Source organism: Nycticebus coucang, chromosome 2 (assembly GCF_027406575.1).
Source record: "Nycticebus coucang isolate mNycCou1 chromosome 2, mNycCou1.pri, whole genome shotgun sequence".
Taxonomy (NCBI): domain Eukaryota; kingdom Metazoa; phylum Chordata; class Mammalia; order Primates; family Lorisidae; genus Nycticebus; species Nycticebus coucang.
In genome coordinates, this window is record NC_069781.1 from 123,923,224 (window position 1) to 123,939,009 (window position 15,786).

The window sequence follows — 15,786 nt, forward strand, 5'->3', positions numbered from 1 at the left end:
CTCTGGCCTCAGCCTCCCAAGTAGCTGGGACTACAGGTGCCCGCCACAACACCCGGCTATTTTTTTTTTTGGTTGCAATTCAGCTGGGGCCGAGTTTGAACCCGCCACCCTCAGTATATGGGGCTGGCGCCTTACCGACTGAGCCACAGGCACCGCCCTACATCCTCTATTTTTAATCCCAGTTTTTCTTTAATGAAGTCTCTCTAATTACTATACTTGGAATATAATATACATTACAGTAGAAAGAAGAATGTTGTTAAGAATATTCAAAAAGGTTTCGGGCTTTAAGAACAACCATAGATGTCACCATTATCATTCTATAGTAGTGTTCCTTTTAGTAACAGTATTCCAGTGTAGAGATTCATCTCTAGGACCACAGTTTTTCAGGCCAATTCAAAGTTTCCAAGAAAGGATTTCAAAGCTACTAAGTAGTCTGCTTTTATAGAACCATAGCAATAAGCCAAAGGTTTTTTAAGCTATACCAGCACTGTGCATCTGAGATTAAAATCTGTTACCAGAGATTCACTGTGATCCTTTCAAAACAGATCAAGATTTTTTTTTTTTTCACCCAGATTTCATAGTTGACACCAGAGGTAGAAAATGGATGAATATTTTACATTTCAGTTCTAAGGAACAATTGGCTTTGAATGGCTTTTGGAAACCATAGCTCTTAAAAACTTATCTCCTAGGAGCTGAAGTATAATGTCTTCTACTGATAGAAGTGAAGGAGAGGTGGCGCCTGTGGCCCAGTGAGTAGGGCGCTGGCCCCATATACCAAGGGTGGCAGGTTCAAACCCAGCCCTGGCTGAACTGCAACCAAAAAATAGCCAGGCGTTGTGGCAGGTGCCTGTAGTCCCAGCTGCTCGGGAGGCTGAGGCAGGAGAATCACGGAAGCCCAAGAGCTAGAGGTTGCTGTGAGTCCTGTGACATCATGGCACTCTACTGAAGGCGGTAAAGTGAGACTCTGTTTCTACAAAAAAAAAAAAAAAGAAGTGAAGGAGAAAGGAGGAAGAGATGAAAAATTACTTTTTTTTTATTTCAAAGCCCTTTGAACTGTCATTCCAGGGACAGTTATTGCTCAGCAACAAAAGGAAAAGATCTTGTAAATTTGCCCTTTAACTCAGCCCTGCCAGAAATGAAAGAGGCAATCTTTATATTGTCAATAGGCCCCAGAGTCTTGGCTGCTAAGTTGGCAAGTCATGAACACATTCCAGCAAGGTCAAGGCTCTCTAGGCTTCATGCATCGCTATCTTCTAGTCTCCTTCAAATTTCTCTCCCTCCCCCATAGTGAATAGCCCTAAAGTCTTGCCCCCTCCCTTCTTTCAAGGCCCTGTGCAGCTATGGTTAAGAAGTGGGCCTTGATGGCTCAGCACCCATAGCTCAGTGGTTAGGGTGCAGGCCACATACACCAAGGCAGGCCGGTTTGAACCCAGTGTGGGCCTGCTAAACAACAATGACAACTACAACAACAAAAAAAAAAGCCAGGCATTGTGGTGAGCACCTGTAGTCCCAGCTACTTGGAAGGCTGAGGCAAGAGAATCGCTTAAGCCCAAGAGTTTTGAGGTTGCTGAGAGTTATGACGCACTCTACCGAAGGTGACATAGTGAGACTCTGTCCCCCCATCCCCCCCCCCCAAAAAAAAAGTAGGCCTTGAGAGTCAACAGAAGCCAGATTCAGATTCCAGGTCTGTCCTTTCCAAACTGTGTGACCTTAAACAGGTTAACATTTCTGAACCTCAGTTTCCTTCCCTATAAATTGGGAATATTTCTTTCTTTTGGGGGAGGATTAAATGATAGACAGGACATAATATTTAGCAGAATGCCTGACGCAAATAATAAATTCTCAATAGATAAGAGTAATTGTTAATTATCCTTCTACCTGCCCTCAGTGCCTCCCCCTTTGGCCATTAGCCTCCTAATTGGTCTTCAGCCCACAGCCTAGTGGCCTGAGTTGCTTGCTGTTCCTTGTATCAGTCTTGCCTTTTGAACATGTTTTTTGTTCTCCTATCTGCTTGGTGAACTCCTACTCATTCATCAAAACTCAACTCAAACCTTGCTATCCTGATGATGAAAGTATAAATCCATAAGATATCTTGGAAGAGGAATTTTACAATAACTATCAAAATTTAAATACACCAACCCATGTATCCAGGGATTCTACTTCTAGGAGTATGTCCTATAGATGTCCTCACAGAAGAACAAAAAGTGAATCTACAAAGATGCTCTTTGTAATAGCAAATGACTATAAAATCCTACAAGTCTGATATGGCACATTGATTTATCTCTACAATAAAAGACTATGGGACTATTAAAAAGAAGCAGCTCTGTGTGCACTGATTTCCAAAATGTATTGTTAAATGGAAAAAAAATGGAGGTATAAAAAGCTGAGTAGAAGATGCATCAATTTGTCTACAAAGTAAAAGAGAAGAGTAATATTATTCATATTAATAATGGGTGCCTCAGATGGGCAGGCAAAAGTCTAGGTAAGTTTCTTTGTCACTGTATATTCTTTTGTATTGCTGGAAATAAAGTCCACAAACACATGAATAAAGTATTACATTTTTTTAAATTTAAAAAAGCACTTCAGGGGCGGCGCCTGTGGCTCAAGGAGTAGGGCACTGGTCCCATATGCCAGAGGTGGCGGGTTCAAACCCAGCCCTGGCCAAAAACCACAAAAAAAAAAAAAAAAAAGCACTTCAGGGTAGCACCTGTGGCTCAGGAGTAGGGTGCCGGCCCCATATACCAGAGGTAGGGGGTTCAAACCCAGCCCCGGCCAAAACATAACAAAAACTCTTCAATTCCAGCATCTCTTCCTTTTTTTTTTTTTGTTTTTTAGTAGCTGTGACTACAGGCGCCCGCCACAACGCCCGCCACCCTCAGCATATGGGGCCGGCACCCTACCGACTGAGCCACGGGTGCCGCCCCAGCATCTCTTCCTTTGAGAAGCTTTGTCTGGCCCTCTCCTTTCTAGGAAGTTTCTCTCTCCTTCATTCTCCCAAACTCCCCACAGTATTTACCTCTATTACTTACAGCACTTACCTCATTGTGATAACTATTTCCCTGGAAAACTAGCAAACATCCAGAAGCTAGGTTTGGTACTGTATTCATTTCTATGTTCCTAGGATGCAGCACAGGTGATACACACACACACACACATTTTTTTTAAGAGTGAATTGGAAAGTGACTTGATATCGCTGCTCTCTCCCACCCTTACCCTTATCCTATTCTGGTTGTTCACAGGACAGTTGGAGGCTGAGCTCTGTAGACTCACTTTTATGATCTGACCACAGCCTTTATTAACCCACACCTCCAGCAAGTCTTGTGGCTCCTGCTACACCTGATTTTTTATTGTTTTTGTAGTTGTTTATTGTTTTGTCTTATTTGGTCTTTTAAAAATCTGCCTTAATATGGGAGCTCACGCCTGTAATCCTAGCTCCAGAAGGCCAAGGTGGATGGATCACTTGAACTGAGGTGTTTTTTGAGACCCCCTTGAATCTCTACTCAACATACAAAAATTAGCTGGGCATAGTGGCAGGCACCTGGAGTCCCAGCTACTCAGGAGTCTGAGGCAAGAAGATTGCTCAAGCCCAAGAGTTTGAGGTTGCTCTGAGGATGACACCATAGCACTTTACCCAGGGTAAAAGAGTGAGACTCTGTTAAAATAAAATAAAAGTAAAAAATAAAAATAAAATAAAAGTAAAAAATAAAAATCTGCAACGTCCTCAAACACTTCTTGCTTTCCCAACTTACCTTGCCAACTTAGACTCCTTTGAGACCAGCTCATCAGTCACTTCTTCGAAGCCTTCCTGTCTCCTTGAACCTTAGTCAGATAAGCTTAACTTGATGTTCTCTCAGCTTTCTGATCAAATTGATCAGCATTCTTAGTTATAAGGTGATCACTTATCATTTATGGCAATTATCATTTTTCTTGTTAGTGTACCCAACAAAAACAAATCTCTGTCTCTTCAAGGACAGAGATTTTTTTTACTTTATCTTACTCTTCCCAGAATTTATGCCTGGCACATAGCAGGTACTCAATAAATAATTGTTACATGAATGTATGAATGAACAACTTAATAGTAAATGCTCATATATTTTGATGGGCTGCACCTGAAAGCCATCCAGTACTTATTGAGGGCAATATACCCATATACTATGACATTCACATCTCAACTTGGCACCTTAAAGTGGAAGCTTTTTTGTGTTTGCCACTCTAATGCAGGTTGAGAAACCTAATTACATGTGCCCTCCATCAGCACACAAGCCCTCGAAATAGGATTGCTAGATTTAGCAAATGAAAGTACACATTGCCCAGTTAGATTTGAATTTCAGATAAACAACAAATACTATTTTGCATATACATATGTCTCATAGATTATTTATACTAAAAAATAATCACTGTTTATTGGACATACAAATTTGACTGATGTATTTCATGTGGCAGCTCGACCTCAAAGACAAATTTCCAAATGCTGTCTTCCTACGTTTCAGATCCAGTAATCCTCACAGCATTTTATGCACAAGGCAATTTTATCATTTTTGTTAAATAAATAGGCAACCAAAATCTCTCAGCTCTGCTTGCTAAAATTTTCACATATATTTAAACCCTCTGATTTCTTCAAAAACTTTTATTATATTTTAACAGCAGAGTTAGATTCTAATTTACAATAAACTGGCCTCTTAGCCACTTAACAGAATTGGACTTGTAAGGGAGAATCCTTGTGACTCTTTCCATCACTTCTCTGGGGGTTTTCTTGTAGCCTCTGTTCTTCAGTATGTCTTAGTTACAGGGAGATTCTCCTCTGGTATGGCTGCCGGTGGGCCATTACCATTAGAAACCCTGCAGAACTGGCTGGGGTGTAAAACGCCACTTCCCTGTGGTAGGAAAGCTACCCAGGCCACCTTGCTGGCCTCCCTCAGCAATCATTACATGTCCTGAATGATGTCCTTACATCATTACTGGGCTCTCCACGACAAAGCCTTTTTTTCTTTTTGAATATGGAACACTTCACTAATTCGTGTGTCATCCTTGTGCAGGGGCCATGCTAATCTCTTCATTGTTCCAATTTTAGTATATGAGCTGCTGAAGCAAGCACTGACAAGATTTTTCTGAAAGTTAAAAACACCATCTGATCTGCAAAGAGGCATTTTCAGATTTCAGTTTCTTAGCGCTGGTAAATGAACATGTAGGCCAAGAATCCAGGCAACCAACTTCAGCTGCACATATTTTTGTTTCAAAGGCACAGTTCCCATTAAATCACATTCCCCTGAAGCTTCAAAGTAGATGGCAGTTTTACACGACACATCCTTGTGTTGCACATAATTTTCCTGTGGTACTAGAAAGAAAATGTCACAAGTGCCATCCCTTCTTTAACATCCAAACGTGAAAATTACAACCTAAACACAATCCCTAGGTGTCTAAATTTGTGCAAAACAATTGTTTAGAACTCAAAAATAGTACTCTGCGTTCTGAAAAAAATCACAAAACGTTATCAGCTATCACCAAGAAGTGGCTATTGGAATTTGACAGAATTTACATTTTGGAAAAAAAAGGGACACGATAAAGGGGGCTTGGGGTGGGGGTGGACTGTGGCTTAATTTGGCCTAGGAGCGTGGGGAAAATGGCTCAGTTCGGGAGTGGAAAATCGAGTTGCCAGGGCCACGATAAGCCTGAACTTCACCTCCGCGTTTGGTGAGAATCCATCCAGAGGCCGGCAGTAATCTCGGCAGTCAGGGCAGAGTGTAAGAGTGGAGGGTAATGCTTGACAGCAATTTTCAGCAGAACAGACATCTACCACCGAGAAACTATCAGAGGAGGAATGCAGCGAAAGGAGATTTTTCATCTTTGGCAATGGACTGAAAAGATATTTAATGGGTCAAGAGCTTTACATCGAGGAGACCAGTCTTTTTTATTCAGTTGTTTCAGTAACTATTGCCTAGTAATGAGATTAATTCAAAACCTCGGGCACAGGAGAATGTATCTTGGATAGTCGCGTTACAAAAATCTGGAGCATTGTTATTTAGGTCTTAAAAGTAAGACAAAAATAAACTGTTGCCTGTCAATTATAAGATTCCAACCTGAAGGAAAGTTCTTCGACAACGAAGGACAAGGGAAAAGAAATCTCATAGATTATTCAACCGTAAGAACTGTTCTATAAAGAGGATAAGTTTTCTGATCATGCTTTGCTTCTTAAATAAAATTACCTTATTTTCTAAGTAATTTTTAGTAAGCTATAATTTGACAATAAACCTGTCAAAAAGTGAATTGTCTTTGCTTTAAAAACCATTCATTATTAAACCTGTTGCACAGGGTGACTTTATGAAATTATTCCTTTTGTCCTGTTCTCGAGTTCAGCAGCTCTCTTCTGCGCCAGAGTGGATATTTTAGGGCTTGTTTCGGTTTAGATTTGGGGGTTTTTTTTACTTTTTTTTTCCCAAGTCAAAAGTTTAGTTTATTATATCTCAAACAAGAAACAGTACCATTAACCACAGTGTGCACCTAAAGTATTGACACAGTTTTGCCATCTCAATGGTAGTTTATTTATACCAGCAGTGAGAAAGCCTGGCAAGCAAGTAGTGATGAAATTGCAAAAGGCATTTCCATAGCTTGTTGAGAACTGAGTATTTTTCCTTGCGAGAAGTAGTCCAAAGCCTGGAAGTGGCAGTCAGTTTAACTTAGTTTTGAGGAAGCCTATTAATTCCCACATTGTTCGCCCAGTTGCAGACTTAGTGTTTCCCTAGGAACTTAATTTTATTTCCGCTAGGAAGATAAAATAGAGACCCCGATTCATGTTTTGGCTGCCCAGAAGCTGCACTCCAGGCCTACAGCGCAGAAACCTGGGGCAGGAAACGCGTAGGCGCCTTTAAGAGAAAGCCCTGGTATTTTGGCGCTGCCCGGCCGGCCCCGCCCACGCGGCAGGAAGGTGGGCGGGGAGGAGCGCGCCTCCGTTGCCAGGATACGGCCGCCTCTGCCCGGGCTCCTAAGGCTGCTTTGTTTCCAAGATGGCATCCGCGTCCTGTTTCAGCGCGCCAGGGTCAGAGTCGGTTGCACACCCTTGATCTTAGCAGAAAGTTAGAGTTGTATGGCTGGCTTTAAGAGTGTTCGATGGCAATATCTATTTACTATTATAACCTTAGAAAAATCCTTCCAGTTAGATTGCATGGGAGAAAAATCCGGAGAGTGTCTCCAGGTGTGTCAGCCGTGGTCTCTTAGCCTTTTTTGCGGCCAGGTTTTCACATTCCTTGTTCCTTTTGATAAGAATTCTGGTTTTTCCAGCTGAACTAGCTCAGGAAGCCCTGATGGTTAAAGTGGGCTGTGACGCTGAACTACAGAAACCACATAATTACGCGGAGTTGGGTTAGGGGAGTGACGCCCCTCCCCTGACGCTGTCTACTCCCTTTGTAAAAATACCTGTTGATATTTCTGTTTTTCTTTTCCTCGAAATGTTTGTACCCAGATCTGATCCTATAGAACCATTACAATTATTGTTAGGTTGTAAGATTCTTTGGGGACAGAAACTTTTGTTTTAAACATCTTTGTATCTCAGAGGTGTTTCTGCTGACAAACCCTTCAAATAATGTTGCTAAATAATACTAATAGTTATTGAGCCGTTTGCTCCACTAAACAGTAAGCCGTGAGGTAGGAACCTCCATTTTATCCACCCTCCATTTTATAAATAGAGAAACAAAAGCACCGGGAGGCTAAATAATTGCCTTAAATGCCACAAGTAGTAAATTGTGGAACCCGGCATCGAAACCAAAGTCGTTTGAGAAGAGCCCGTGCGCTAGGCAGCCATTGTGCTTTACTGCCTTTGTAAAATCTTTTTTTTTTTTTGAGACAGTCTCACTTTGTCGCGTTGGGTAGAATGCCAGTGGCGTCACAGCTCACAGCAACCTCAACTCTTGGGCTCATGCGATTCTCTTGTCTCAGCTTCCCAAGTAGCTGGGACTATAGGCGCCTGCCACATTGCCTGGCTATATTTTTGTTATAGTTGTCATTGTTGTTTTAGCAGGCCTGGGCCAGGTTTGAACTGTCCAGTACCAGTGTATGTGGCCGGCGCCCTAACCACTGAGCTATGGGCGCCACTCTGTTAGTGGCATTATTGACTGTAGAATCTAAGGTGGAGTCAAGGCATAGTATTCTTCTTTGCTCCAGACATGATGGGACATCATGAAATAAAACGTGAGTCAGCTGGGCACAATGGCTTAAACCTATAATCCTAGCACTCTGGGAAGCCTGGTAGAAGGATGGCTTGAGGCCAGGAGTTCAAGACCAGCCTGAACAAGACATCCCATCTCTACAAAAAATACAAAAATTTGCTAGACATAGTGGTGCTCACGCCTGGGACTACGGGAGCCCGCCACAACGCCGGGCTATTTTTAGAGGCGGGGGTCTCCTCTTACTGGGGCTGGTCTCGAACTTGTGAGCTCAGGAACTCCACTAGCCTCGGCCTCCCAGAGTGCTGGGATTACAGGCGTGAGCCTCCGCGGCGTCTATAAATCCTAGGAAGTGCATGATTACTTCCAAGTGCGGCACTTTCAGGGAGTAAAGTGAAAGCCTTGACCTGTATTATGCCCCTCTTTGTTAACAGATTTTTGTATCAAGTTATTAGTAATCAGGGCATTTTAGATGCTTACCTCTGAGCTGAAAGATCCAAACTGAGGTGTCAGGTGTTGGGGAAACATAATTAAAAACAAGCTCCTGCCACCACCACCCCCAAATCTCTCCACAAAAATCAGAAGAAAAACAGTTTTATTGAATAAGCATCAAGCCAAAACATGACGCTCATCGCAGGAAATCAGCTGAGAGATTGCAGAGTCAGAAATGTCACCCTTTTACATACCTCAGCCAACACACCCTGTTGCCATACATGTTCTCAAGATAAACAATAACTAGTCCCCAAGTAACAGGGCTTGACGACATCATTTGTTACTCATAGTTTGTCTAAAATTCGCCTGGTAATTGGTATCTGGTAATCTGTGTTAGCTAATTAACTTCATTGGAAGGAAAAATAAACGTATGTATGCTAGGACAGTAGGTTTGCAACTTGGAGTAAGGCACCCAACAAGAGTTAGACTCCTAGCCTCTAGGAAATAGGGACGCTGTCTTCTGTGGAGATTACATTTCAAAGAAGCAGCTCCCAGGTCATTGAGAAAGGCATTCCTGGGTTGTAAAGCTGGCAAGAAGTGTATTTAGCCTTTAAAAACATTTACATACTTCTCAAAGCGATAGAGAAAGAATTTACCGTTACCAGTGTTTTCAAATGCTGAAAGAAAGGGAGGGAGGGGAGTCTTTCTCCATGTGTATATGAGGGACGCTTACTTATTTACATTTTAGATCTGTATCTATGTCAGGATTCAGAGACCAGCTCTTTCAAACAGAGTCTGCCTACATTCGAATTTACACCTCACTGGTTTACCCTTCAAGGAGTCTTCAAACTACTGCCCGCGGGCCAAATGCCGCGGTGTGATTGTATTTGTTCCCGTTTTGCTTTTTACTTCAAAATAAGATATGTGCAGTGTGCATAGGAATTTGTTCATAGTTGTTTTTTTTTTTTAACTATGGTCCAGCCCTCCAACAGTCTGAGGGACAGTGAAATGGCCCCTGTTTAAAAAGTTTGAGGACCCCTGTGTCAAATAGTATGAAGCCAGAAGTATATTACCAAATAGTGAGGGTTAAATTCTCTATTTGATTCAAATTCTTACTTCTTAGTTTCTTTGAAAGCAAATCTAATTTCTAGCAGATGCTGAAGTGTATTTGCACAGACCAGGAAAATGAGTCTAAGAAATTCCAAATAGGGAACTGGCTTTGATGTTCTTTTGAGTTCAGTCTTCCCTCCTCAGTTCCCCTTTTCACTGTACAGCGTTGGAGATGCCTGGCAGGGAGGACGTATTCCCTCCCTCCAGAGCTTCAGATACTTCTGCTTCTAGCATACCACCTTAGCTTCTTTTCCAAAAGACTCAGGCTGATCATGGCTCCATGTCTTAGCATGTGTTGATAACTCAACCTGGAGCATCTCCCACGTTTCTGCTTGCTCAGCTCAACTAGCAAGACAGCTCACCTAGCCTTTCCTTCTGGAATTCTTCCCTGACCTGCCTCGCTGCTCACTCATCTGCATCTTTTTTTTAAATTTTTTTTTATTAAATCATAGCTGTGTACATTAATGCGATCATGGGGCACCATACACTGGTTTTATAGACCATTTGACACATTTTCATCACACCACCCATCTGCATCTTATTTGGTCTGCCCTGGGTTCCCAGACCACTTGGCAATTTCCCCTATTGTGACACACAAATAGCTACATGTCGTGTTTAATTTTCTAGTCCCTAAGCTTCTTATTTTATATTTAAATATCTTTTTTTTTTTTTTGAGACAGAGCCTCAAGCCGTCGCCCTGGGTAGAGTGCTGTGGCATCACAGCTCACAGCAACCTTCAACTCCTGCCTCCGCATCCCAAGTAGCTGGGACTACAGGTGCCCGCCACAACGCCCGGCTATTTTTTGATTCCAACCGTCATTGTTGTTTGGTGGCCCGGGCTGGATTCGAACCCGCCAGCTCAGGTGTATGTGGCTGGCGCCTTAGCCACTTGAGCCACAGGCGCCGAGCCTAAATACCATATTTTAATTCCCAGCACATCACAGCAGGGTACGTACCTACATGAGTAGATCTGAGATATCAGACTGGTGACCTACAGGCCTACAGTCCTCCAAACATTTGTTTGACTCTTTTAAAAATGTTTTTAAATTTAAGTCCACGTTTTATAATCAAGGTTTACATAGAAATCAGGGACTTCAGCTTCTCTTGAAGAAGAAGATGATGGCCAGCTGGGTCTGCTTCTACGTGGCAGCAGGTGTCGGGTTTAGAAATGTGGCTGCGATTTTAGATGGGACATGAGCTGTCCACTTGCTAGAGCTGCTGCCATTCCTTATTGCTTCCACATTGAAGCTAAGTGTGACATGTCGTTTATATCTAGTCTGCACTGATGTTTTTCTTGAAATATTTCTCAGTACCAAAAAAGAATCATCCAAGAATAATGGGAGGGAGCCCATTTCTTAGAGAAAATGAAGAGTCGCCTTGTGTTTATTAGGCACGTAAAATATTTTTCTTAAATCCATCGGCTTTGCTTAATAAAGTTATATTCCTGGGCTGTGAGTGGGGCTCACGCCTGTAATCCCAGCACTTTGGGAGGCTGAGGCGGGTGGATTGCCCTGAGCTCAGAGGTTAGAGACCAGCCTGAACCAGAGTGACACCCCATCTCTCAAACAAACAAACAAAAAAAAAAAAAGCCGGGCCTTGTGGTGGGCACCTGTAGTCCCAGCTACTTGGTTGGGAGGCTGAGGCAAGAGAATCACTTAAGCCCAAAAGTTGGAGGTTGCTGTGAGCTGTGATGCTATAGCACTCCACCGAGGGTGACATAGTGAGACTCTGTCTCAATAAATAAATAAATAAATAAAGTTATCTTCCTGGCCCCTGTGAATATTTGAGTTTTTGATCCTTAGGATAGATACTCAAAAACTATTGGGGCTGAGAGCAGTGGCTCACACCTGTAATTTCAGCACTCTGGGAGGCTAAGGCAGGCAGTGAGTGGATTGCTTAAAATCAGGAGTTTGAGAGCAAGAATGAGGCACCGGGCGGTGCCTGTGGCTCAAAGGGGTAGGGCGCCAGCCCCATATGCCGGAGGTGGTAGGTTCAAACCCAGCCCCGGCCAAAAACTGCCAAAAAAAAAAAAAGAATGAGGCACTGTCTCTACAAAAAAATGGGGAAAAATTAGCCAGATGTGGTGGCATGTGTTTATAGTCCCATATGCTCAGAGGCCGAAGCAGGAGGATTGCTTGAACCCAGGAGTTTCAGGTTTCGGTGAGCTATGATGATGCCACTACACTCTAGCAGGGGCAGCAGAGAAAAATAAAACTACTGGGGGGTGGGAGATGAGAGAAAAAAGGAAGGAAAAATATTCAGCAAATGATTTAAGATTCCAGAACAGAATTTTCAAATTACCCACTTAATTAGGCAATTAAACAGACTTCTAAATTACCACCTTTATTTAGCTAATCCTTTATTTTCACCCTGAACATCTTTTCTAATACTTGCTTCATTTTGGTTGGGTATGGGAAATGAAGGAACAAAAGGTAAGATACCTTTTTTCACCTGAAATAAGGGTCATGGCCTACGCTCATGACAAAAGACAGGTCAACAAGACAAAAGCATAACTTTTTTAATCCAAATTTTATATGACAAAGGCTTCAGAAATGAAGAAAAAAACACCCAGGAAAGCTATCTGTTTTTTTTTGTTTGTTTGTTTGTTTTAGTTTTTTGGCCGGGGCTGGGTTTGAATCCACCACCTCCGGTATATGGGGCCGGCGCCCTACTCTTTGAGCCACAGGCACCTCTGAAAGCTATCTGTTTTTATGCTCAGGTTTGATGAAGAATGGACAGCCATGTAAAAATGGGCGAAAAGGGTAATAGACTAAGCCTGCGGAAACTCAGCAAGGCCTGTGTGTTCAGATTCTTCGTAGCCTCTCTGTGCAGTGTTCCTGCCTCCTGAGTAGAGGGCAGGACCCCTTGTGCTGCAATGAGGGTCTTATGATCTACTATTAGACAAACTAGGTCAGAGAATTTCTTTATGTCAAGCTCCTACACAAAAGGCAGGGGAAGGTTAATGTAATATTTCTAGTTTCTGTGACCCACCTTGTGGAAGAGGAATTCTAGTTTCTATGGCCTGACTTGGGGGAGAAAGGGAAACAGAAGACAGGAGGGTAAAAGGCCCGAGAGAGACTGTGCTTCTGATGCCTTTCCACTGACCTTCAGATCAAAGCACTCAGCATGCCCAAGCACCGAACTTTCAAGTATTGTTTTCTGAGGCCCAACAACAAAATACTCAGATTCCTATAGCCGCTATTTTAGCACAAACCGGTGAGATAAGTTTCTATATATGCCTTTTGTCTAAAGGTATGAAATACCTGCAAAAAACATGGAGTTCATGCAGGCCATTCTTCAGATTATCCATAGAACCTTATATATGATAGACAACATTTGCTTAGTAGAACTGGGTACTGTCATGCAAGACTTAGGAACAGGAGAAAATTGTTAGTCCTTTGCTATCAGTGCTTATGTATCAAAATGAGTTTCTAAATAACTGCTTTCTTCCTTCCTAAACACCAGTGAGATATGAAGTGATGCACATCCAAGGACTCAGATGCTAACGTTCAGTATCACATCAAACTGATCAAAATAACAAGACCACGATTCAGAAGTTACAGACATCGTTTTTCATTCCAGAGACGTATTTAATACAGCTTTTGTTTTTAAGGAAGTATTTTCAATTATTATTTTCTCTTAAGTTCTTGTAGCTTAGATTTACATTATTCGAGCAGGAGTTTTATCTGGTTACATACGAAAATAGAGAATCTTTGTAAACACCCTGAGTGTTCACTGTCTGTTAGTGGCATTTTTAAAAATTTCTTTAGAGATTTTTTTTTTTGAGACAGAGTCCCCCTGTGTTGCCCTGGGTGGAGTGCCGTGGCATCACAGCTCACAGCAACCTCCAACTCTTGGGCTTAAGCGATTCTCTTGCCTCAGCTTCCCAAGTAGCTGGGACTATAGGCGCCTGCCACATTGCCTGGCTATATTTTTGTTATAGTTGTCATTGTTGTTTTAGCAGGCCTGGGCCAGGTTTGAACTGTCCAGTACCAGTGTATGTGGCCGGCGCCCTAACCACTGAGCTATGGGCGCCACTCTGTTAGTGGCATTATTGACTGTAGAATCTAAGGTGGAGTCAAGGCATAGTATTCTTCTTTGCTCCAGACATGATGGGACATCATGAAATAAAACGTCAGTCAGCTGGGCACAATGGCTTAAACCTATAATCCTAGCACTCTGGGAAGCCTGGTAGAAGGATGGCTTGAGGCCAGGAGTTCAAGACCAGCCTGAACAAGACATCCCATCTCTACAAAAAATACAAAAATTTGCTGGACATGGTGGTGCATGTCTGTAGTCCCAGCTACTCAGGAGGCTAAGGCAGGAGGATCACTTATACCCAGGAGTTTGAGGTTGCTGTGAACTGTGCCAATGGCACTGCACTATAGCAGGGGCTTGACAGAGCAAAACCCTGTCTCAAAAACAAAACAAAACAAACAAAAAAAAAGTTATCTGTCCCCTTCTCCTTGACTGGGATTTAAAGTCATTAAGTTACTGTTTTATTTGGCCATCTTAGTCCTTTCCAAGTTTGTACAACTATTAGGGCAGTGGCTGAGGGTAGAGTCAGTTAGGGAAAGCCTCCTGCCCTTAAGAACCAACAGTGTTCCTTTTAGGTCCACATGAAAACAACTAAAGAGTATATAGCAAGGATTCTCAAGGGAAGGATGCATCAGAAACTTACATTTAGTAAACTGGGGGTGAAAGAGTTCTACTGCTTAAAAAAAGAATAATTTCTTACACAAATTGTCTTTACTTTGGACTTGAGAACAGCAGGATGAACCCATCACCGACTAAAAAGCAATGTTAGGATCCTAAGAGCCTTGTTTTGATGAAAAGAGTCAGTAGGAGCAAGAGGAAGGTGGCTGCACTGATGAGAAATTAGAAATAGGGTACCTTTCTCACAACCTGGAAAGTGCCCAGAAATTTTAATTCTAGTCTCTCTTGGAAGGCCCAGACTAATATGCACATGATAGGGTTGTGTTCATTTGGCTTGTCTCAAGTCATAATCTTTCAGTGGCACCTGTAGCTCAGTGAGTAGGGTGCCGGTCTCATATACAGAGGGTGGTGGGTTCAAACCTAGCCCTGGCCAAACTGTAAAAAAAAAAAAAAAGTGAAATCAAGTCACAATCTTCCGGATGTTTCACGCACTATGTTTATGTTTTGGGCACAAAGACCCACAACATCTTTAGTAGCCAAGGAAACACTTTGGCAAATAGATTTCTTGTATATGTCGTGAAAGGAGCTCATTCAAAGAACTAAACATTTACTTGTGGTTATATGTGAGCAACTGAAGCTTTAAGTATTGTCATTTCTGTAAGCATGCTGCAATAATTGTGCCCTGTTTACAAAACAGAGAAATACTTAATCTTCTGAAAGGGGAATGCAAATATTTTGATACTTGACCTCATTTTAAGGGCACGGGCCATTAAAAAAAAAAAGATATTCAATTTGCTAAATTATAGCATGGATTTGAAAGACAATTTTTTTGTTGTTATTTTCAGTTTTTCTTTTTTTTTTTTTTTTTGTAGAGACAGAGTCTCACTGTACTGCCCTCGGGTAGGGTGCCATGGCGTCACACGGCTCACAGCAACCTCTACTCTTGGGCTTACGTGATTCTCTTGCCTCAGCCTCCGCAGCAGCTGGGACTACAGGCCCCGGCCACAACACCCGGCTATTTTTTTTGGTTGCAGTTTGGCTGGGGCTGGGTTTGAACCCACCACCCTCGGCATATGGGGCCAGCGCCCTACTCACTGAGCCACAGGCGCCGCCCTTTCAGTTTTTCTAATTCAGAATCCGAATGACGTTCCATTCTAGGGATAGAGGAGCTCCACATTGCATGCAAAAGCATCCAAAGCCAAAGCAATCTCCTGTTACTGTAGAAATGTAAAGGTTTCACGATCTAATTGATATCAATTAGAATAAAAGCATCTACTGCCATTTTATTAAACATCCTATTTAATCTCCGCGTCTCCAGTCCATTTTCTTTCACTCTCTCTCACTCTGTCTCTCTCCAGGGCTGTTACTTAATTTGATGAAGAAAGCACTCTGTTGCATGCTAACCTTCCAGATTTGAGTTAGAACCTAGACC

At 42.4% G+C, this 15,786-nt stretch overlaps 1 non-coding gene across 1 annotated transcript; it reads right to left on the reverse strand.

Annotated features, from left to right (window-relative positions):
• Window positions 1–4,991: 4,991 nt before the first annotated feature.
• On the reverse strand, window positions 4,992–5,095 carry LOC128580060 (U6 spliceosomal RNA). Its single transcript, XR_008378420.1, has one exon. It is a non-coding gene; the product is annotated as a U6 spliceosomal RNA (small nuclear RNA).
• Window positions 5,096–15,786: the final 10,691 nt, after the last annotated feature.